The sequence below is a fragment of the Pseudophryne corroboree genome, chromosome 9 (genome assembly GCF_028390025.1).
Source record: "Pseudophryne corroboree isolate aPseCor3 chromosome 9, aPseCor3.hap2, whole genome shotgun sequence".
Classification (NCBI taxonomy): Eukaryota; Metazoa; Chordata; class Amphibia; order Anura; family Myobatrachidae; genus Pseudophryne; species Pseudophryne corroboree.
This window is the reverse complement of record NC_086452.1, coordinates 367,082,628-367,105,702: the sequence shown is the minus strand read 5'-3', so window position 1 is coordinate 367,105,702 and position 23,075 is coordinate 367,082,628. Positions and strand designations below refer to the sequence as shown.

The 23,075-nt window shown below is 43.8% G+C and overlaps 1 protein-coding gene, 1 non-coding gene and 1 pseudogene across 4 annotated transcripts in view; 2 read left to right on the top strand and 1 right to left on the bottom strand.

The window, feature by feature from the left end:
- The window catches only part of PHF2 (PHD finger protein 2), a 475,173-nt gene that overhangs the window by 440,286 nt on the left and 11,812 nt on the right, over positions 1-23,075 (bottom strand). The gene's annotated exons all lie outside the window — the stretch shown is intronic.
- Positions 3,540-3,658, top strand: LOC134960338 (5S ribosomal RNA). Its single transcript, XR_010187740.1, has one exon. It is a non-coding gene; the product is annotated as a 5S ribosomal RNA (ribosomal RNA).
- Positions 4,641-4,759, top strand: LOC134964748 (5S ribosomal RNA; annotated as a pseudogene).

Here is a 23,075-nt window from a genome sequence, read left to right as displayed (position 1 = left end):
GTGCCCAGTCTCCTGCGGAGCCGCTATTCCCCATGGTCCTTACGGAGTCCCCAGCATCCACTTAGGACGTTAGAGAAACCAAGAATAGCATTAGCTAAACTTAAGTTACGAAGGGAAGAGGGGGGCCTTGCGATCCCAGACTTACTTGCCTTCTCTAGGGCAGTGGCCTTCCGATATATAAACGACTGGCTTAGGGCAAAAACCACATATACGAACTATCATATTGAACAGGCCTTGGTGTCACCTTATGATTTGAGGGCCTTGTTGCACACCCCTCTCACCCTACTCCCTCCACAAGCAAAAACAAATTTATTATTTTGGGATGCTTATATTGCCTGGAAAATAATAAATAAAGCACTACACAGGAATTTTACCCGTACTGACTTTATCCCGTTTTGTGGGAATCCTTGTTTCACCCCACCCATGGAGAATGTGAAATTTGAGGTGTGGCGGTCTAAGGGAATCAGTAGTATTAGAGACGTTTTTGATCCTGGAGGCTTGGTGTATTCTTTCTCTGGACTGGTGGAGAGGTATGGTGTACATCGATCGGAATTTTTCATGCATCTCCAAGTTAGACATTATGTACAATCCCTCCCTGACCCATTAATTCACCCTGGAGGTTCTGACTTCCTCACCTCTTTACTCACTCGAACTACCAAGTTACCCTATAAAACGAAATGGCTATATTGGGACCTTCTTCCTTATGTTGTGGATAAGTTGTGGAGTCAGATGTTCGAAAAATGGAGGGCAGACTTATCTATGCAAGGGTCCCTAACAGATTTTTTCCGCCCTCTACCAGGTATTTTTAAAGCTCTACATTCCTCGAACCTACAGGAGATCCATGTAAAATTTTTAAACCGAGCTTACATATCCCCTAGTCAGAGGAGTCATATGGTGCCTTTAGATTCGGGACAATGTCTTAAATGCAGGGCGCCCCATGCAAACTTGATGCATGTATTTTGGAATTGCCCCAAGATACAGAGATTTTGGAATAAAATTTTATGGTATCTAAACAGTAAATTTGGGTTGCGTCTCCCCCTGTCACCTAGGATACTACTGGGTTTGCATCTCCCCTATGGGGAACTATCGGCTAAGATTCTCCCCTTGCGCCCCTTCCTCTATGTATTTCTTACACTGGCAAAGAAGGCCATTCTGACGCAATGGATTCACAGATCCCCCCCCAGGCTAGAACAACTTCTGGGTATGGTGAAGTCAACTATGTATTATGATAGACAATCTGCCTTGTATGATGTGGACAAACAGGCTCACCTATTCTATAAGAAGTGGGGACCGTTTATAGAAGTTCTAGATCCCATGCTTAGATCTCATATCCTTAAATTTTTCGATTCGCTGAATAGAACGACCCTGAGAGAGATATGCATCCCCTTTATCCCTCAACCTAATGTATGAGTCCCTAGTGGATAGATATATTATGTGAGTCTTGACAACCTTAAAACTCCATCACAGATCCAAATCGATGGAGCAAATGGGTTAGAGTGTGATATGCCATAAAGCAGCCCTGGCGGGTAATATGTAGCCTGATTCAATATTTGTACACCCCCTCCCCTTCCTTGTCTTTGTCTAGTTGTTTGAATGTTTTGTTTATTAAGTATTGGTTATGTATATTGTACTATTTCTCCAAATCTAGAAATACTATACAGCCGCAATTGGTAGTGCTAAGGAGACTGTACCTTTTCAGACTGTTTGTTTATAAATGAAAAATTTGAATAAATACATTTTCAAAAAAAAAAAAAAGAGCAACAACTGAACAGCTCTTAGCACTTAACCCAGGAGAAAAAGCTGCATGGCAGAGCCCACGGCTAACTGAATCTGCCCCAATGTTGCCCATGGCAAAAAACAAAATTGTGAAAGTAGGGCAACATACAAACTCTAATGACTGCTATTAGTAATACCACAATGATACAAAAAGATACCTGTGGTACCCATGTGTACAGATTCTTTGCCCAGGTGCCATTCTTACATGTAACCCAATTGTCATAAATGTGTCTTGATTGTGTATTCCCCCAGGTTTTGTTCCCTGCTCTTTCATCTGACAAGCATCCAATGCACCACAAAGGGCACCATGAAAATATAAAATACACAAATTGTCTGAAGGTTCTCATTAATTCCCCATTATTCTGTCCTTTAAATATAACAATGTTGAATATTTGATATTTCAGAAAATCCGCCAGTAAATAACATTACATATTGTCATATTTACCAACTGTGTTTTTCCTTCCAGGGTTTAATTTGGTTAAAGTAGTAAATTTAATAGACATGTACATTAAAATACTGCATTTACTATATTATTTTTGCTGAATTCGACCATCACCTGTTATTATATAAAAATAATCTGGTGGATTATTCAGCTTTGTGTGTATGAAAAAAATAAAAAAATAATAATATTTAAAATGCGTAGGAGGATGCTGACTAAAGTTCTATATAATTCTAATGTACAATGTATCATTTCCAGATGCTAAAACATTAACCAGAGATTTTATTGTAATTATTTATATAGAATTTGTTATTTCCCTATCTTGTCTACATTGTAAAGTTTTGCCCTTTATATCCTGTTACTATTGTACATTATTGCTGCACGTTCACGGCAAAATGCTGTATGGACTATTTGTAGCACCATTTAAATAAGGGTTCATAACAGCAAATCCAAAATATAATCGAAGATTGCATGTGCTGTGATGGACCCCCAACCACTGTCACTGCTGCAATGGAGATGGGACAGTAGATGGGAGAACGGAATACATATTTCCCGGCGGGATCTGCACAGCCGGCATCCCACCCGCCAGAATGGCAGCAGCGGGGCGAGCGTACAAGTCCCCATGTGGGCTCGCTATGCTGCGGGCACTGTGGCTCGCTACAGGTTCTATTCTCACTTTATGGGTGCCGTGGACACCCACGAGTGAGAATAGTCCCTGTGCACCAGGAATCTGGCTGTCGGTATTGTCGCCTGTCGGGATTCCGGAGTCTGTATCCTGACCGCCGGGATACAGACAGCCGGCAAATTGATTGCATCCCAACAGTACCCTTCAGTGCCAGGCCTGCCACAGGGTGGATACATTGCGGTGAGGTGTGTGTTTTATAAAGATTAGATAGATGTGCATGGATGTTCTCTGATGTGCATGGGTTTGTGGAGCATTATGGTGGCATCTGCATTACGGCAGAAGATTGCACTAACTGATGTGATGGGTAAAGCAGAGTTTGCAAGTTTCTCCGAGAGAGTATTGAGTAGTAATTTCTGCAGAGCAGCGCAAAAACAGGACTTACTTTTTGCAGAGAGGGGTGGGGAGAGCATGTATCATCGGCAGGCCTTACTGTGCGGAAGGGAGCACAGCCATTTTCACTCCACAAAAGGTTCTCATTTTCTTCGCCAGTTCCGAGTCGGTGGAGATCAGGGCCCTCATTCCTAGTTGATCGCTCGCTAGCTACTTTTAGCAGCCATGCAAACACATTGTCGCCGCCCACGGGGGAGTGTATTTTCGCTTTGCAAGTGTGCGAACGCCTTTGCAGCCGAGCGGTACAAAATCTACAGCCACACCACACTGGATACGCCCAATCTCATCTGATCTTGGAAGCTAAGCAGTGTTGGGCCTGGTTAGTACTTGGATGGGAGACCACCTGGGTATACAAGGTGCTGTAGATACCTTCCAGCATTTCAGCATTCCAGCATTTCAGCATGACCTATTCCAGCATTCCAGCATGAATCACTCCAACATCAATTAAGGACCTGAGGAGTAAATTTTGCATCCTGATACTCAGTGACCGACCCAGGGACCTGGGCAGGGACCGGTACCAACACCCCCCATTTCCCCTCCCCCCTTCTTTCTGTTTATCTCTATTTACCAACGTAGCAAATTGACACAATATATTGCTATAGAAAAAGAATATATATTTTTTTTGTCTGTTACCTCCTCAATAGAACAGTGGCAAGTGTATTAATATCCAGTCAACCATTGTTGCAGGGGGCCCGCCTACCCCCATTATCTGTTATACTGTTTATAGGGGTACTCCCAACATATCTGAGAATGTGGATTACCCCAATGCCTGTGCACCATGTCTGATGTTATAGTGCCGTAGCCTTGTTTTAAGTGTCATATTTAGGCCCATTTAGGGATCTAGGCAGGAATATTACTATGCTCATCCGTCTTGCTGCAAGGTTTACATAGCACTTACACATTGTGTCTTGGCAATATATGTGTGAATAAGTGTGACAACTAGCACCTATCAGGATCTATGCACTAACCCTTATCCTCTCTATTGAAATAGAGGCACTATCTATTATATCCAATATTGCCTGATAATTGGGTGTATAATTAATTAATATTTGTTTCTGACAACATTTTGGTGTGACACCAAGCTGACATTTGTCACAATCTTCATTCTGCTCTCATTCTTCTCCTTTTTTTCTTCTCTCCCGCCTTCTCTCTTTCTTCTTCCTTTTTCTGGACTTCTCCTTCAATTCCTCATCTTTTCATTTTCTCTACATTTCTGCGGACTCTCATCCATGATCCACAGGTATATCCTGTGCCTAACATAGACAGCAGATCCGCCCCGTTTCTCTATCTCTCTCCTCATTCTTGTTTAGGTGCACTCTCATTGGTGAGTCGGCCATACTAGGCCCAATTAATTACTACCATACCCCACCGACAGAGCCCGATCTCGTCCGATCTTGGAAGCAAAACGGTGGTGGGCTGGGTCAGTATCTGTGAGGGTGACCCCCAGAGAATACCCGGTGTTGTAATTTATGACCTTCTCGACTCTAAGCCAACAGCAGGATCACCACATTTTCCTCCAATCATTTCTTTCGTCTATTCCACTAATCTGCGCTACCTTTCCCAAGTACCGTTTTCCCTGACATGTCACAAGATTTGACATGGTCAGTGCTAAGAAGGATCCATACTCCTGATAAATCTTTTGGTCCAATGACCCTTGGAGGTCCAATTAATACAAGCAGAGCTTGTGCTGGTGGGATAGGATCAGGGTGTAGAGTCAGAGTGTCTACATCCCTCCTGAAGTCTAATAACACAGACTAACCAGAACATTCCTATTTTTTAATATTTCTCTATCGTCCTAAGTGGATGCTGGGGTTCCTGAAAGGACCATGGGGAATAGCGGCTCCGCAGGAGACAGGGCACAAAAAAGTAAAGCTTTACTAGGTCAGGTGGTGTGCACTGGCTCCTCCCCCTATGACCCTCCTCCAGACTCCAGTTAGATTTTGTGCTCGAACGAGAAGGGTGCAATCTAGGTGGCTCTCCTAAAGAGCTGCTTAGAGAAAGTTTAGTTTAGGTTTTTTTTTTTTTCTTTACAGTGAGTCCTGCTGGCAACAGGATCACTGCAACGTGGGACTTAGGGGGAAAGTAGTAAACTCACCTGCATGCAGAGTGGATTTGCTGCTTGGCTACTGGACACCATTAGCTCCAGAGGGATCGAACACAGGCCCAGCCGTGGAGTCCGGTCCCGGAGCCGCGCCGCCGACCCCCTTGCAGATGCTGAAGCGTGAAGAGGTCCGGAAACCGGCGGCTGAAGACTCCTCAGTCTTCATAAGGTAGCGCACAGCACTGCAGCTGTGCGCCATTTTCCTCTCAGCACACTTCACTGGGCAGTCACTGAGGGTGCAGAGCGCTGGGGGGGGGCGCTCTGAGAGGCAAATATAAACCTTATACAAGGCTAAAAATACCTCACATATAGCCCATAGGGGCTATATGGAGATATTTAACCCCTGCCTGACTGGAAAAATAGCGGGAGAAGAACCCGCCGAAAAAGGGGCGGGGCCTATCTCCTCAGCACACGGCGCCATTTTCTGTCACAGCTCCGCTGGTCAGAACGGCTCCCAGGTCTCTCCCCTGCACTGCACTACAGAAACAGGGTAAAACAGAGAGGGGGGGCACATTAATGGCTATATATATATATATTAAAGCAGCTATAAGGGAGCACTTAATATAAGGATATCCCTTGTATATATAGCGCTTTGTGGTGTGTGCTGGCAGACTCTCCCTCTGTCTCCCCAAAAGGGCTAGTGGGTCCTGTCTTCATTAGAGCATTCCCTGTGAGTTTGCGGTGTGTGTCGGTACGTGGTGTCGACATGTATGAGGACGATATTGGTGTGGAGGCGGAGCAATTGCCAAATATGCAGATGTCACCCCCCAGGGGGTCGACACCAGAATGGATGCCTTTATTTGTGGAATTACGTGATGGTTTATCTTCCCTTAAACAGTCAGTTGAGGACATGAGGCGGCCGGACAATCAATTAATGCCTGTCCAGGCGCCTCAAACACCGTCAGGGGCTGTAAAACGCCCTTTGCCTCAGTCGGTCGACACAGACCCAGACACGGGCACTGATTCCAGTGACGACGGTAGAAATTCAAACGTATTTTCCAGTAGGGCCACACGTTATATGATTTTGGCAATGAAGGAGACGTTACATTTAGCTGATACTACAGATACCGTAAAACAGGGTATTATGTATGGTGTGAAAAAACTACAAACAGTTTTTCCTGAATCAGAAGAATTAAATGACGTGTGTGATGAAGCGTGGGTTGCTCCTGATAAAAAGTTGATAATTTCAAAAAAGTTATTGGCATTATACCCTTTCCCGCCAGAGGTTAGGGCGCGCTGGGAAACACCCCCTAAGGTGGACAAGGCGCTCACACGCTTATCCAAACAAGTGGCGTTACCCTCTCCTGAGACGGCCGCACTTAAGGATCCATCAGATAGAAAGATGGAAGTTATTCAAAAGAATATATACACACATGCAGGTGTTATACTACGACCAGCTATAGCAACTGCCTGGATGTGCAGTGCTGGAGTAGTTTGGTCAGAATCCCTGATTGAAAATATTGATACCCTAGATAGGGACAATGTTTTACTGTCGTTAGAACAAATAAAGGATGCATTTATCTATATGCGTGATGCACAGAGGGATATTTGCACACTGGCATCTCGGGTGAGTGCTATGTCCATTTCAGCCAGAAGAGCCTTATGGACACGACAGTGGACAGGCGATGCGGATTCAAAACGTCACATGGAGGTTTTGCCGTATAAAGGGGAGGAGTTATTTGGAGTTGGTCTATCAGACTTGGTGGCCACGGCTACTGCCGGGAAATCCACTTTTTTACCTCAAGTCACTCCCCAACAGAGAAAGGCACCGACCTTTCAACCGCAGCCTTTTCGCTCCTACAAAAATAAGAGAGCAAAGGGCTTGTCGTACCTGCCACGAGGCAGAGGAAGAGGGAAGAGACACCAACAGGCAGCTCCTTCCCAGGAACAGAAGCCCTCCCCGGCTCCTGCAAAAACCTCAGCATGACGCTGGGGCCTCTCAAGCGGACTCGGGGACAGTGGGGGGCCGTCTCAAAAATTACAGCGCGCAGTGGGCTCACTCGCAGGTAGACCCCTGGATCCTGCAGATAATATCTCAGGGGTACAGGTTGGAATTAGAGACGGATCCTCCTCATCGTTTCCTGAAGTCTGCCTTACCAACCGTCTCTTCCGAAAGGGAGAGGGTGTTGGAAGCCATTCACAAGCTGTACGCTCAGCAGGTGATAGTCAAAGTACCCCTATTACAACAAGGAAAGGGGTATTATTCCACTCTATTTGTGGTACCGAAGCCGGATGGCTCGGTAAGGCCTATTCTAAATCTGAAGTCCTTGAACCTCTACATAAAAAAGTTCAAGTTCAAGATGGAGTCACTCAGAGCAGTGATAGCGAACCTGGAAGAAGGGGACTTTATGGTATCCTTGGACATCAAGGATGCGTATCTACACGTTCCGATTTACCCCGCACACCAGGGGTACCTCAGGTTCATTGTTCAAAACTGTCACTATCAGTTTCAGACGCTGCCGTTCGGATTGTCCACGGCGCCTCGGGTCTTTACCAAGGTAATGGCCGAGATGATGATTCTTCTTCGAAGAAAAGGCGTATTAGTTATCCCATACTTGGACGATCTCCTAATAAGGGCAAGGTCCAGAGAACAGCTGGAGACAGCTTTAGCACTATCTCAAGAGGTGCTAAGACAACACGGGTGGATTCTGAATATTCCAAAATCCCATTTAATCCCGACAACTCGTCTGCTGTTCCTAGGAATGATTCTGGACACGGTTCAGAAAAAGGTTTTCCTTCCAGAGGAAAAAGCCAAGGAGTTATCCGATCTGGTCAGGAACCTCCTAAAACCAGGAAAAGTGTCAGTACATCAATGCACAAGAGTCCTGGGAAAAATGGTGGCTTCTTACGAAGCAATTCCATTCGGCAGATTCCATGCAAGAATATTCCAAAGGGATCTGTTGGACAAATGGTCAGGGTCGCATCTGCAGATGCACCTGCGAATAACCCTGTCACCAAAGACAAGGGTGTCACTTCTGTGGTGGTTGCAGAAGGCTCACCTATTAGAAGGCCGCAGATTCGGCATTCAGGATTGGATCCTGGTGACCACGGACGCCAGCCTGAGAGGCTGGGGAGCAGTCACACAAGGAAGAAACTTCCAGGGAGTATGGACGAGTCTGGAAAAGTCTCTTCACATAAACATTCTGGAACTAAGAGCAATCTACAATGCTCTAAGCCAGGCGGAACTTCTTCTGCAAGGAAAGCCGGTGTTGATTCAGTCGGACAACATCACGGCGGTCGCCCATGTAAACAGGCAGGGCGGCACAAGAAGCAGGAGTGCAATGGCAGAAGCTGCCAAGATTCTTCGCTGGGCGGAGAATCACGTGATAGCACTGTCAGCAGTGTTCATCCCGGGCGTGGACAACTGGGAAGCAGACTTCCTCAGCAGACACGATCTTCATCCGGGAGAGTGGGGTCTACATCCAGAAGTCTTCAACATGTTAATAGACCGTTGGGAAAGACCAATTGTAGACATGATGGCGTCTCGCCTCAACAAGAAACTGGACAAATATTGCGCCAGGTCAAGAGATCCACAGGCAATAGCTGTGGACGCACTGGTAACTCCTTGGGTGTACCAGTCAGTGTATGTGTTTCCTCCTCTGCCGCTCATACCAAAGGTATTGAAGATCATACGGCAAAGAAGAGTAAGAACAATACTAGTGGTTCCGGATTGGCCGAGAAGGACTTGGTATCCGGAACTTCAAGAGATGCTCACGGACGAACCGTGGCCTCTACCTCTGAGAAGGGACCTGCTACAGCAGGGTCCCTGTCTTTTTCAAGACTTACCGCGGCTGCGTTTGACGGCATGGCGGTTGAACGCCAGATCCTAAAAGGGAAAGGCATTCCAGAAGAAGTCATTCCTACCTTGATTAAGGCACGGAAGGAAGTCACCGTGAAACATTATCACCGCATTTGGCGAAAATATGTAGCGTGGTGCGAGGATCGGAGGGTTCCGACGGAGGAATTCCAACTGGGTCGTTTCCTACATTTCCTGCAATCAGGATTATCTATGGGTCTCAAATTGGGATCCATTAAGGTTCAAATTTCGGCCCTGTCAATATTCTTCCAAAAAGAATTGGCCTCTGTCCCTGAGGTCCAGACTTTTGTCAAGGGAGTACTGCATATACAGCCTCCTGTGGTGCCTCCGGTGGCACCGTGGGATCTAAATGTAGTTTTAGATTTCCTCAAATCCCATTGGTTTGAACCATTGAAAAAGGTGGATTTGAAATATCTCACATTGAAAGTGACTATGTTACTAGCCCTGGCCTCTGCCAGGAGAGTATCTGAATTGGCGGCTTTATCTTATAAAAGTCCTTATCTAATCTTCCATTCGGATAGGGCAGAACTGCGGACTCGTCCGCATTTTCTCCCTAAAGTGGTATCAGCATTTCATCTGAACCAACCTATTGTGGTGCCTGCGGCCACTAGCGACTTGGAGGACTCCAAGTTGTTGGACGTTGTCAGAGCCTTAAAAATATACATTGCAAGGACGGCTGGAGTCAGAAAATCTGACTCGCTGTTTATATTGTATGCACCCAACAAGTTGGGCGCACCTGCTTCTAAGCAGTCGATTGCTCGTTGGATTTGTAACACAATTCAACTTGCACATTCTGTGGCAGGCCTGCCACAGCCTAAAACTGTAAAAGCCCACTCCACAAGGAAGGTGGGCTCATCTTGGGCGGCTGCCCGAGGGGTCTCGGCATTACAACTCTGCCGAGCAGCTACGTGGTCGGGGGAGAACACGTTTGTAAAATTTTACAAATTTGATACCCTGGCAAAGGAGGACCTGGAGTTCTCTCATTCGGTGCTGCAGAGTCATCCGCACTCTCCCGCCCGTTTGGGAGCTTTGGTATAATCCCCATGGTCCTTTCAGGAACCCCAGCATCCACTTAGGACGATAGAGAAAATAAGAATTTACTTACCGATAATTCTATTTCTCGGAGTCCGTAGTGGATGCTGGGCGCCCATCCCAAGTGCGGATTATCTGCAATACTTGTACATAGTTATTGTTAACTAATTCGGGTTATTGTTAAGGAGCCATCTTTAAGAGGCCCTTTCTGTTGTCATACTGTTAACTGGGTTTAGATCACAAGTTGTACGGTGTGATTGGTGTGGCTGGTATGAGTCTTACCCGGGATTCAAAATGCCTCCCTTATTGTGTATGCTCGTCCGGGCACAGTACCTAACTGGAGTCTGGAGGAGGGTCATAGGGGGAGGAGCCAGTGCACACCACCTGACCTAGTAAAGCTTTACTTTTTTGTGCCCTGTCTCCTGCGGAGCCGCTATTCCCCATGGTCCTTTCAGGAACCCCAGCATCCACTACGGACTCCGAGAAATAGAATTATCGGTAAGTAAATTCTTATTTTTTTGCTGATCATCTTTTTGCTGATCATTTCCTTTCAATAACACTCGTTTCCAAATCTAATGGTTGGTGGTGGATGATACTCACTCCAACTTTTCGAGATTGCTCAGCCACAATAATCATATATGGTATTTCTCAGAGATACTGGTGGGCTGAACTGTATATATGTGTATTAATATATTTAATTAATTGTGGTGGACAACCTAAGTGTGGATTTTTTCTTAAATTAATGAACTAATAAAAGTTATGTTTTAATTTTTTCATACTAACAAATTTAAAATAAGAGTGCACCCACACAAGAGTCTTCTGTAATCCATTTTTCTTGCTAGTTTGTCTCTGACTCTGGGTGCACCACCAGAACCATTTATCCAAACACGAATTATTCGTATATATCATACAGGTATTCTGGTACTCCATTACTATTTATTACTCAATTTTGAACTCTTAGAACTGGTGCGGAATCATTTCTACTTTGTGCGGAAGGGAGCACAGCCATTTTCACTCCACAAAAGGTTCTCATTTTCTTCGCCAGTTCCGAGTCGGTGGAGATCAGGGCCCTCATTCCTAGTTGATCGCTCGCTAGCTACTTTTAGCAGCCACGCAAACACATTGTCGCCGCCCACGGGGGAGTGTATTTTCGCTTTGCAAGTGTGCGAACGCCTTTGCAGCCGAGCGGTACAAAAACATTTTGTGCAAAACAAGACTAGCCCTGTAGTTACATATCCTGTGCGATGAATACAGCGACGGAGGTCTCAGAATTGACGTCAGACACCTGCCCTGCAAACGCCTGGACACGCCTGCGTTTCCCAACCACTCCCAGAAAACGGTCAGTTGACACCCATGAACGCCTTCTTCCTGTCAATCTCCTTGCGATCGGCTGTGCGAATGGATTCTTCGCTAGAACCACTGCACAGCAACGATGCTCTTTGTACCTGAACGACGTGCGTGCGCATTGCGGCGCATACGCATGCGCAATTTTGCTGTTTTCTTTACCTGATCGCTGCGCTGCGAAAATCGGCAGCGAGCGATCAACTCGGAATGACCCCCCCAGGTCTCACCTTACTCTCTCAATAGGACACATTTTGCTTCAAACATGCAACATGAAATAAAGTCAATGTATCCATGAATAATATAATACACCTTTCAGACCGCGTAAGGCGGGTCGCATCTGGGAGCATCTTATTTGCCGCTGTCCCCGTTGGTGATGTCAGCGGGGACGGCACTTGGAGATCACATGATCTCCAAGTGCTGCCTGTCCCTATAGTGTGAACAGGAAATGGGCCGCAACAACTCAGCTTTCCCGTTAACACAGCATGGCGAGCCGGGTTGAACACGCTCCCCGAGTTGAAATACCAGGTCGCTTGACCCAGATTATTTATACTGGCCCCTTCAGACCGCACAGCAACATTACTTATGCACACTCATGTGCAATAACACGTGTTAAAAGCTGGCGGTCTGAAAGGGGTTTAAGGGGTAAATGAGGCGAAACTGACATGCATTGTAGGGGGAAAACATGAAATTGAATTATCTGAAAAGCAACCTCTGAAGTGGTAGGAGTTTGGACTCTGATGTAGTAGTATGTATACTTTTGCACAGAGCACCACTTCCAATTGTTGTTTGAGTTTGTGCCGGCAAATAGAACCAAGAAGCAGGCATGCTCATTAAAGTACACTGGCAGCCATATGGATGCAGTGGTCCAAAACTAAAGCAATTAGCAGTATGCATCCAGAGCACTTTACAAATCATGTCCTCTGTGAATTCACTAAGGGCCTATTTATCATAAGGAGACCCCAAAAACTGGTGAAAGAGGGTATTTTTGACAGCGTAAGGGCTCCTCGCTATTTACCAAGCCCCTACACCGGCAATAGCTTCTCTCCATCAAATCATGGGAAAACTTCAAGAAGTATTGGAGGAGGACCCTTACCTCTACAACCCCTCTTATTACTATTGTAGGAAGGAAAATATATTTCATACAATTAAAGTTCTTTTGAAATTGAAAATGATTTTTCAAAATATGCACAGAAAGGACAGTCAACTCGGCAAAGTTTTCTTCTTACATTTTGGAAATAAAACTTTACTATCACATTGATAAATATTCCCCTTAGGTTCATACCACGTCAGTTCAACCAGGTGTGTCCACTACTCATCTCAGATTTTTCCAAAAAAATTTTAGTCAAGAAAGAATGCAAAAAAAACAATTTCCGCCACATATCTTTACTGTCTGAGCATTAGTTTCTGAAATATTGATTATTCTATTTATTAAACTATTTACTAATTGCAGCTCTTTATTGCAGTTTATTTGAAATATGACAGGTGTTTATTAAGGAATCACCACAGAATGTGGACCCCTAAAGTAACTTTTGCTCTCGAATCCAAAAATCCAAACCAAATTACTTTATCTGCCTTGTGTTTCAAGTTACAGCAAAAAATGCAAGCTTTTGGAACAGAATTAAAAACGGTAGGTTAAATGAACATTAGATATCCCAATTTTTTTTAGTTACTTAACAAAGGTATACTGTACATTACTACCGCCAAAAAAAATCAGCATGATACTCTGTTTCATATTGGAGAAAAGAAAAAAGCAGTCGACATTCGATTACTGTGATACTTCAAATAAACTGTTAATAAATAAGTCACGATTAGTAAATACGTTAATACACCGACAAATAAATATTTCGGAAACTAACAGTCACACTTTTAAGAAATTTGGCAGAAATCGTTTTGTTTTTTTTGTTTTTTTTAACATCCTCTCTTATCCAAAAAATTTTTAGAAATCTAAGATGGGTGGTGGACAATTTTTTTTTTCTTTTTCTTTTGGGGTTTGGGTTATGTGGAATGACCCCTAAGTGTTATGACAAACTTTCAGGGCTTTAGTGTTGTGTTCAAGAAGATAATGTGCAAGTTGATAAAGTTTTGAGTTATTCTTAAAAAGTACTTGGTCTTCACGGGCTATAAATCAACTATACTGTTAAGAACACAATTAAGCGAATATCACATACTCTCACCTTACTGTAGTTTAATAAAATTGAATCCGTGGGCACGTTCTGCTCAGCTTAGCACTGTACTTCTGCCAAAGTATATTGACAATGTCTGCAAAGCTCTGTAATATTATATTTAGAACTTCAATTGTGAAAATGATGTGTGACACCAGTGGGTGTATATTCTATTTCCTGTTGTATATATTTACTATTCAGGACCCATTTACTAGCAAAGATTGGCTGCTTCTGTGCAAGGCGGAATCCATGTGATTTAAAAAAAAACTCTTGTGAGAGAGTTATTTTTTCTGGCTCATTAAATGTTAACAGCTACTGTAAAAATATTTATCAGCAAAAATTTACTTTACTGAAGCTTTGCTAGTAAAAATGATACAATCCGTGAATAGCGTGTCCATTTCACCCTGACAGCAGCCATTTAAAAACAGGGCTGGCTTTTGGTAGGGAGTGGGTAAAGCATCATGCACCTCCCACTCACCAAAGTCATTCATGAATGAATACTGGGCACCGAGTAATAAATGCAATGCGTACATGACTATATGATGGGTATTTGACTGTGGTTTGCACAAGGCTGGCAAGTTTGGCACTGGGCTGTGTATTGTTGGCATTGAGCAGTTGTAAGATTTGGCTGATACGTTGGGCTCATGACTTTATATGACAGGCAGGGCTTAAAGTGGTCCTGGAGAGGCGGTGGAACTCATCTCCTCCTCCACCTGCCCCCCATTAGGTGGAGCCAGGGCCAGTACTAAGGTTTTAGGCAACCTCCTGCAATCTATATATTTGTGCCCTGTCTCCCATATGTTATAAATGCACAGTGGCCTCACAAGGAAAGGGGGTTGTCACACAATAGTACCCCCAATTCAAATGTCACCACACAGTAGCACAATCTTATTCACATTACGCCACATAGTGCCCCTGATTCGTAATAAACCACATAGTAATGCCTCTTATTCACATTATGTCACTCAGTAGTGCCCCTTATTCATGTTACATCATTCAGTAATGCCCCTTATTCATGTTACGCTACACAGTGGTATCCCCTATACACATTCTGCCACAAAGTAGTGCCATTTATACACAATGCCCACAGTAGTGACCCTTATACAGAATGCCCACAGTAGTAGTGCTGCTTATACACATAACGTACCAAAATATTAATATCCCCCTTAGGCGCTCCTTGGATCTAACATGTCATGTATCAGGATATCTTCAATATCACAACCTATATAATGTAGCTTGATGTTCCTCAAATGATGAGGGACAACAAGAATACAAAGAAAAAGAAAAAAACACAATAGTGTAGAAGTCCTTTTAAGAACTGTGCAGGAGTACTGTTTTCAATTCATCTCACTCACAATGTTTTCCAGAAAAAACAGGCACATATGGGTTTTCTTTATAATGTAGATTTTCTCAAGATGAATCCACAAGTAGTCAGAGAACCTTTTTCCACCTTTGTCCCAAAGGTATATGTCAGGATACCTCCAACATAAGGACAATAAAGAGAAGAAGGCGATAGTGCAATAATCCCTTTAACAGATAAATATTTATTTTTCTACGAATGCACTCACATGATAAAAGAAAATAAAAGCATATCACACAGTGTTGTCCCAAATTTCCCACACAGAAGTCCACACGGACTGGTCTTTGCATGCTGACGTTGTCCTTCCATTCCTGCACTATTCCACCTGGAGGGGAGCCGTGAGTAACCGGAACTCTGACTGTACCTGCTGCTTTATCATCTTCTCAGCTAGCCAGTGTGGACTTCTGTGTGGGAAATTTGGGACAACACTGTGTGATATGCTTTTATTTTCTTTTATCATGTGAGTGCATTCGTAGAAAAATAAATATTTATCTGTTAAAGGGATTATTGCACTATCGCCTTCTTCTCTTTATTGTCCTTATGTTGGAGGTATCCTGACATATACCTTTGGGACAAAGGTGGAAAAAGGTTCTCTGACTACTTGTGGATTCATCTTGAGAAAATCTACATTATAAAGAAAACCCATATGTGCCTGTTTTTTCTGGAAAACATTGTGAGTGAGATGCATTGAAAACAGTACTCCTGCACAGTTCTTAAAAGGACTTCTACACTATTGTGTTTTTTTCTTTTTCTTTGTATTCTTGTTGTCCCTCATCATTTGAGGAACATCAAGCTACATTATATAGGTTGTGATATTGAAGATATCCTGATACATGACATGTTAGATCCAAGGAGCGCCTAAGGGGGATATTAATATTTTGGTACACTGTGATATTTGTGAAGTAGGTGAAACTTCTTTTATTACCTCTGGGCTGATCTTTAGAACTTTATTGCGCACTTTACAACCACTTCTTCCATTTTTGCTTATACACATAATGCCCACAGAAGAGCGCTTATACATATAATGCACATAGTAGTGCCCCTTAGACACATAATGCCCACAGTAGTGCCCCTTATACAAATCTCTGCCTTTGTCACCCCAGCAGCTCCATGCCCTGTATCCCTCCAGCAGCTTCCCATCTCTCTGTGTTCCTCCAGTTCCCTCACACCTTATCTTTAGCATACACAAAGCATGCTCCTCTTCGAGGGTTGGGCCACAGGTGGAGGTGGACCATGGAGCGGCCAAGGCCTAAGAAAGAGGGAGGTGGCTGAACTTATCAGTGACACTAGTGTCACCTGCATCATCTATTGACATGGGGGGTGGGGCAGGCTTTTCTGTTGGAATTACTGTACAGGTCCATGGAGGAGGTGGCACTAGTTCCACCTACCATTAGAGGTGTTGGAACTCAGTTCCACCCAGTCCCCACTTTAAACCGTGATGACACGTAAGGGATTCTGGTGAGCATGACCTAATATAGTGGGCAAGACATTGAACAAGGTGGGTACTAGACTTTAACATGCATTAAGCTAATATACATGGCACAGAACTATGTGGTAAGCATTTGGCTGAAGGGGGATAGCATGAAGTTGTTGTGCTGAACATATACAGACAAATGTCAACTATAAACATACCTGAATCTAATACCAATCTTTTACAAAACCATACAAACATATCAGCATAATGAAAGGAATGGGTTTGTGGTATGCGATTGCTATGTTGGGCATATACAGAGAAATATCTACAATACACTGTATATCCATGTATACTGTATATTAACCACATGCCCACCACAGTCCAATACCAACCCTTTAAACCATATCAACCTAAGGGAGGCAATTAATTTGCTGGCTGTCGGGATCCCGGCGGTCAGGATACAGATGCCGGAATACCGGCACACAGGGGCTATTCCCACTTGTGGGTGTCCACTGCACCCATAGAGTGGGAATAGATCCTGTGGCGAGCAGCGCTCACCCGCTGCCGGCATTCTGGCAGGCGGGATGCCAATGTCGGGATAGTGACAGCCGCCATTACGTCTGCCAGGAATACATATGTATTCCCAGCCTAATGGTAGGCATGGGGGAAAGCGGTCTGGATCCTGGCAGTCAAAAGACTCACCGTGGTATACCTACAGACAGAATCCCACTAGATCCAGCCGGTAAGTACTGGGACTTGGGTTAAGGTTAGGCACTAAGGGGAGGGTTGGGTTAGGCTGTGGGGCTGAGGGAGGTTAGGGTTAGGATGCAGGGGGGATAGGGTTAAGGCTGCACAGGGGGTGTTAGGGATAAGTGTAGGGTAGAAATACTTACCGGGATCCATCGGGATTCTGCCTGTCCAGATCCCTCTGTCAGTCTTTTGACTGTCTGGATCCTGGCAGTCGGAATTTCGTACCAAAAACATTCAATAGTTGCGCTGATCAGATGCCCATTACCAGTTAAGGTGCCTGACAGCTCGGATTTAGCCACGCAATGCAGCTAAACCTATCTAAAGTACTTGAAAGAGGTGTAGTATGGTACGCCGGCAGCCGGGATCCCGGTGGACAGCATACCGGCGCTGGGAACCCGACCGCCAGCATCCCGACAGGTGGTTGAGCGCAAATGAGCCCTTTGCGGGCACGGTGGCACGCTATTTATTCTCCCTCTGGGGGGGGGGGGGGGGGGTCGTGGATCCCCAAGAGGGAGAATAGTTGTCAGTATGCTGGGTGTTGGGATTCCGGCGCTGGTATACTGAGCACCGGGATCCCGGCGTGGTATACTGAGTGCCAGGATCCCAACAGCCGGCATACTGAATGCCACCCCTTGAATGTGCACCCCAATTAGACCATCCTGGGGATTTGTGATATCGGACAACGCACCCAAACTGCAGACTTTTGAACATTTTTTTCTCGCACCTCCTGAGGCTGAGAGAAAAAATTTGACTATCGCGGCCAATGGCCATGTATCAGAGAAAAAAAAAAGAATATCTGCAATAGACCCTCATTCCTTCAGACGTCCAACAGGTGGCACGTTCCACAATGTATTCAGCCCCTATGTGTTTGAAAGGTAATTTCAAGTTACTGTGTCTTTTTGCTCCCTCTCAGCCTGAATCAAAGTTAAATATTTCCTACAATAATTTCCCCTTTTTTGTTATAACAAAATTCTTTAGTTGCAGATGAAGAAAACACTTTAGTCAAAAGGTGGAAAGTCCTCATTCACAAAATCTAATCAAGAAGGCACTATTATTAATATCATAAATAAAATTCTGTGTCCTGAGGAGTATCAGGTGTGCTAAACCTTTAAAAATACTCTGGCAAAAGACACTAACACATTCATACATGCACACACTTGCCTACATTAATTGAAGAGGTTGCTTCACACACATTTTTATGTAAAGTCATATAATACATACAGACATCTAATACCTTTTTTCCACTGACCTGAAAATCCCGGGTTATTGTGCAACAACCCAGGATTTTGTGTCAGCGGAAAAAAGTTGACCCAGGGCCAGTCATCTGGGAATCTTTCCCAGGTAACACCCTGCTAGGTCCAGGGTGAGCTGCAGGGTTAACGGATAACCAGAGTCTTCCGACCCGGAACACATTTACAGGATGGGGAGGGACGCTCTCCCAGTGCAAGGAGATGATGTAATCTCCAAGCGCCAGCACTGAACCCGTGAGCAGTGTGAATGGCACTGATCCGTGAATAGCCCGGATCGGCACTGTGGTGTAAATGGAGCTGTCCCATGTCTGACTCGATTTGGAATGTGTTCCAAGTCTCGGGTGGAAAAGATGTTTTACACACACACACACACACACACACACACAACCTCTCACTTTGTAACCATCCAAACCTATAACTATATGCCAGAGTTTCCCAAACTCCGCCATTACAGTCCACATTTTAAGAATATCCATGCTTAAGCACAGGTAACTTATATAGTACCTCAGTCAATTTGGACTAAAACATGGATATCCTTAAAACGCGGCCTGTAATTGCAGAGTTTTGAAAACTGCTATATACCATTCTATTACCCTTTTACTCTTTTTCCAGGTCATCTCTCCAAGAACTTTAACAAATGTATTTTATTTATCATTAGGTTTATTATTTAGAAAATTAAATGCATTGCTTGTTTAGTAACTACTGTGAATATGCCTGATAGTCGCAATATACCTCTCTATCATGAGAGTATGGATGGTGTAATGGTTAGCATTACTGCCTCACAGAACTAAGGTTATGGGTTCAATTCCCACCATGGCCCTAACTTGCGTGGGTTTCCTCCGGGTACTCTGGTTTCTACTCACAATCCAAAAAATGTACTGAAAGGTTAATTGGCTCCCAACACAAATGAACCCTAGTGTGTAAGTGTGTGCATGTAGGGAACACAGATTGTAAGCTCCACTGGGGCAGGGACAGAAGTGAATGGTCAAAATATTCTCTGTAGCCAATATACTCTACTCTCCCTCTACACGCTTGTCCTTGTTCCCCAGGCTGCATTTTAGCGGTCTTATTACCCTGTATTATGCATTTGACTGAGTAAAAAAATAAAGAAAATGTGATTTACACTTGCAATGTATATCTCTTCAATGTCCTCATTCCAGTGTCCATGATTAATTGTGCTTGGCCATGGAGGGAAGTAACAGCATTGTCCGCTGCTATCAAGCACTGCAAGTTTCCCAGAGGTGACTATGGGCCTAATGCAAGGTTGAACACAAATGCAAACGCATTTGCCGATAATCAATACATTGCGCATGTGCGAAATTCGCACGGCGCATGTCCACCGCTATATTTGTGTACGCAATAGCATAAAAATCACCATCGCTAAGTTATTCAGCAAATTTGAACTAAAAAAAACCCTCAATGAAACAATGTAAAAAAGGCGTGGTGAAGGAGTGTCTGTGGGCGGTCTCTGCAAGGTTACAAATCTGGGCGTGTAACAGGGGCGTGTAGTGGGAGTGTGTACCTGGGTCCAGGGCGGTGCATACGCATATCTGCAGATAGGCAACCTTAAAGTACAGAAAAACTCAATGCAGATTCTGGGCAGGTATAGAGCGGTATGGGACTCAAGGTCGACACCAATTAGGTCAACACCACTTAGATCGACACCAATTTGTCGACACACCTTAGGTCGACACCTGAAAGAGGTCAACATGGACAAAAGGTCGACATGGAAAAGGTGGACATAAGTTTGTTTGTTTTGGTGTCGTTTTCTCAGTAATGTGACCAGGAACCCCAATTAGTGCACCGTGTCCGCTCGCCATGCTTCAGGCAAGGTTACCGTTCCCAATTGTAGTCCACGTGGATCGTAAAGTATGAAAAAGTTCAAAAAATGAACTCATGTCGACCTTTTCCACGTCGACCTTGTTCTTGTCGCCTTTTGTATAGGTCGACCTAAGGTGTGTCGACCTGGAGTCCGGATACCGTATAGAGCTACGCACACTGTGCAAGTCACTATAATGGCAGCAGTAACATCGATGATTGATGCGATGGCTGCACAATTAGCAAATAATCGCACACAGCTGATGTTGTACAGTAACATCACACACACAGCTTGTGTGCGGCCTCACCATTTTAGCTGCAGGTTTTTGACCCTTATGCATTCTGAATATTAGGTTTATTCCTTTGTTTAGTTTATGTTGGTAAGTGCATCATTCAAACTGTTCATGGATTACAATTTAGTACATTAGTAACATATGCACATTACCCTGTGTTTGTAGTTTAATTTACTGGAAACATTAAGGCAGAGATTCTCGTAGTACAAATGAACGCCAATCTGCAAAGAAACTGCAGTATAATTTCTTCTAACGCTAGTTTGCATAGAGGGTGACTCCTATTTTGTGTATATGTGGGGGGGTTGTTAGTTTGCACTGCAGGCACGTTTTTTTGTTTTTTTTGTGCAGATTTGCTATTGATTGCAACTCTGCTTTTGCTAATACATTTGCGTTCAACCTTGAATTAGGCCCTATGTCCTTTATTCATGTCATGAGAGTTCTGAGTGAATACTACATTAGTGTAATTACGATGCACTACTACTTGGAAGACACACACCAGATGGTATCAATCAGTAATTACGCTGCTGTGTGCAACTTGCAAGACTACATACAAACAAAAGCCAGTGGCACTTTCAGGCACCCTAACACCAGTAATAAAGCTTTATATCCAAACCCTAAGATGTGGGTGATAGATAGCCATCAAAAAAGTGACCCATATAGTCACATACATGGCACGGTCTTCAAATACAGGAAGAAAAAAGTTTTTCTTGGTACTGTATCTGTGAAACCTTCCACGGCCATTACAGCATGACATTATTGTTAATATGGAAGGCTGGCAATTACTTCATTAGGAGCTAGTGACATCACTGCCATTTCAGCCAATCAATTCATTAGAAGCTAGTGACATCACTAAGGCATGAAACATTATTATGATTTTTTTTTCTTCCTTTCTTGGATGGGGAAAAAGCACCATAGCAAATAACTGCTTAGCAATTAAAAGAAATTAGGTGGAATAGCTTTCAACTGGAAAGGGCAAATAACGTTAAAGAATTACAGAGAAAGACATAAGGCATAGGGGAAATGACAGACTAAATAGGCATAGTGTTTTCTTCCTGCTGTGAAATTCTATGTTATATGGAGAAACACTGGCATCAGATTTTACACATTATGTAATGATTGCCTTTTATTAAGCACAAATCTGTGCTCACGGTTGCTAATTTTCTGGGTTTGTTATCTGGGTAGGACAAACGAAAATAGTCTTTGAGTTGGGAGTGTATAGAAAGGAAATGAAACATGACATAGTATTGCCTAATAATCACAATTCTCTTGGGTCGGGAGAGTTAAGTTATTTTTCCTCTCTATTAGAGCTCATGTCTCGTCACTGAGAGCAGAGCACTTGGCAAAAGCCGAGGAAGGTTGCCATAGAAATTCCTCTTCTGTGCACTTTCATTTCAAACATTTAGGCAACACTCCTACCCTTTAAACCTCCAACCCCACCCTCCTCAAAACTCACATTCATTACAGAGTAATTGGCAGCAATATGAAATATTATGTTAAAACTTTGTAATATATAGACATACTGCTGGAATTTTCTTTATTCATATTATAGGATCTTAAACATTATTTCAGGCTTACATTCTGCTAGTCAATGACCAAACTTTGGGGTCAATTCTATTCAGCGACAGTTGAATAGCGCTGGGAGTTAGCTCCCGGCGCTATTTAATTCAGCTCATGTTAAGTCGGCGAAGGCCCGTTCTCGCCGACTTAACAGGTTGAATTGTCGGGAGAACGGGCATTCACCGACTTAACTCCCTGCCGCGATGTTGATTCCCGACAGAATCAGCCTCGCGGCAGCACTTTTGTCGGATTTCCTCTCTCATCCTCCGAGGGTGAGAGAAGAATTCCTGACAATTGGTGTCACTTGGCGCTGTATTGAATAGTGCCGGGAGCTAACTCCTGGCGCTATTCAACTGTCGCTGAATAGAATTGACCCCTTTGACTGAACAAGGAACACCACCACCCCATATGCAGGATGGGAAGGGTATTGCGGTACAATAGGGATGTATCAAGCCATGATTTGACATTAATCTATAAAAAGGGATGTGTCATGCCAAACGAGAATATAAAGGTAATTAGTTAAATGTTTATACTTAAGAGTTACAGCTCTTCCTTACATCAATATAGGACAGCGTGGTGTAAGGTGCTGTCTTCCTCTGTGGAATTACACATAATGGACCAGTTAATCAACAACAGGTAAACTGCCATGCACTGCTCTGAAATCTCAGCTTTTTGTCCTGTGTCAGGTCAAATTAGGACACATCACTAAAGACTTGCCAAAGATGTAAAACGTGGATCAGCTGTTAATGAAGAGGGATAAAATTGAACAAATAAGAGTATTAGGAGTTCAAGCTTATATATATATTATTTATTTTGTGTTTTAATAGCCCTTTACATGGGCAAACGCAGGAGAAGTTTCCAGTTGCCCGGAAATCCCCTTTCCCATA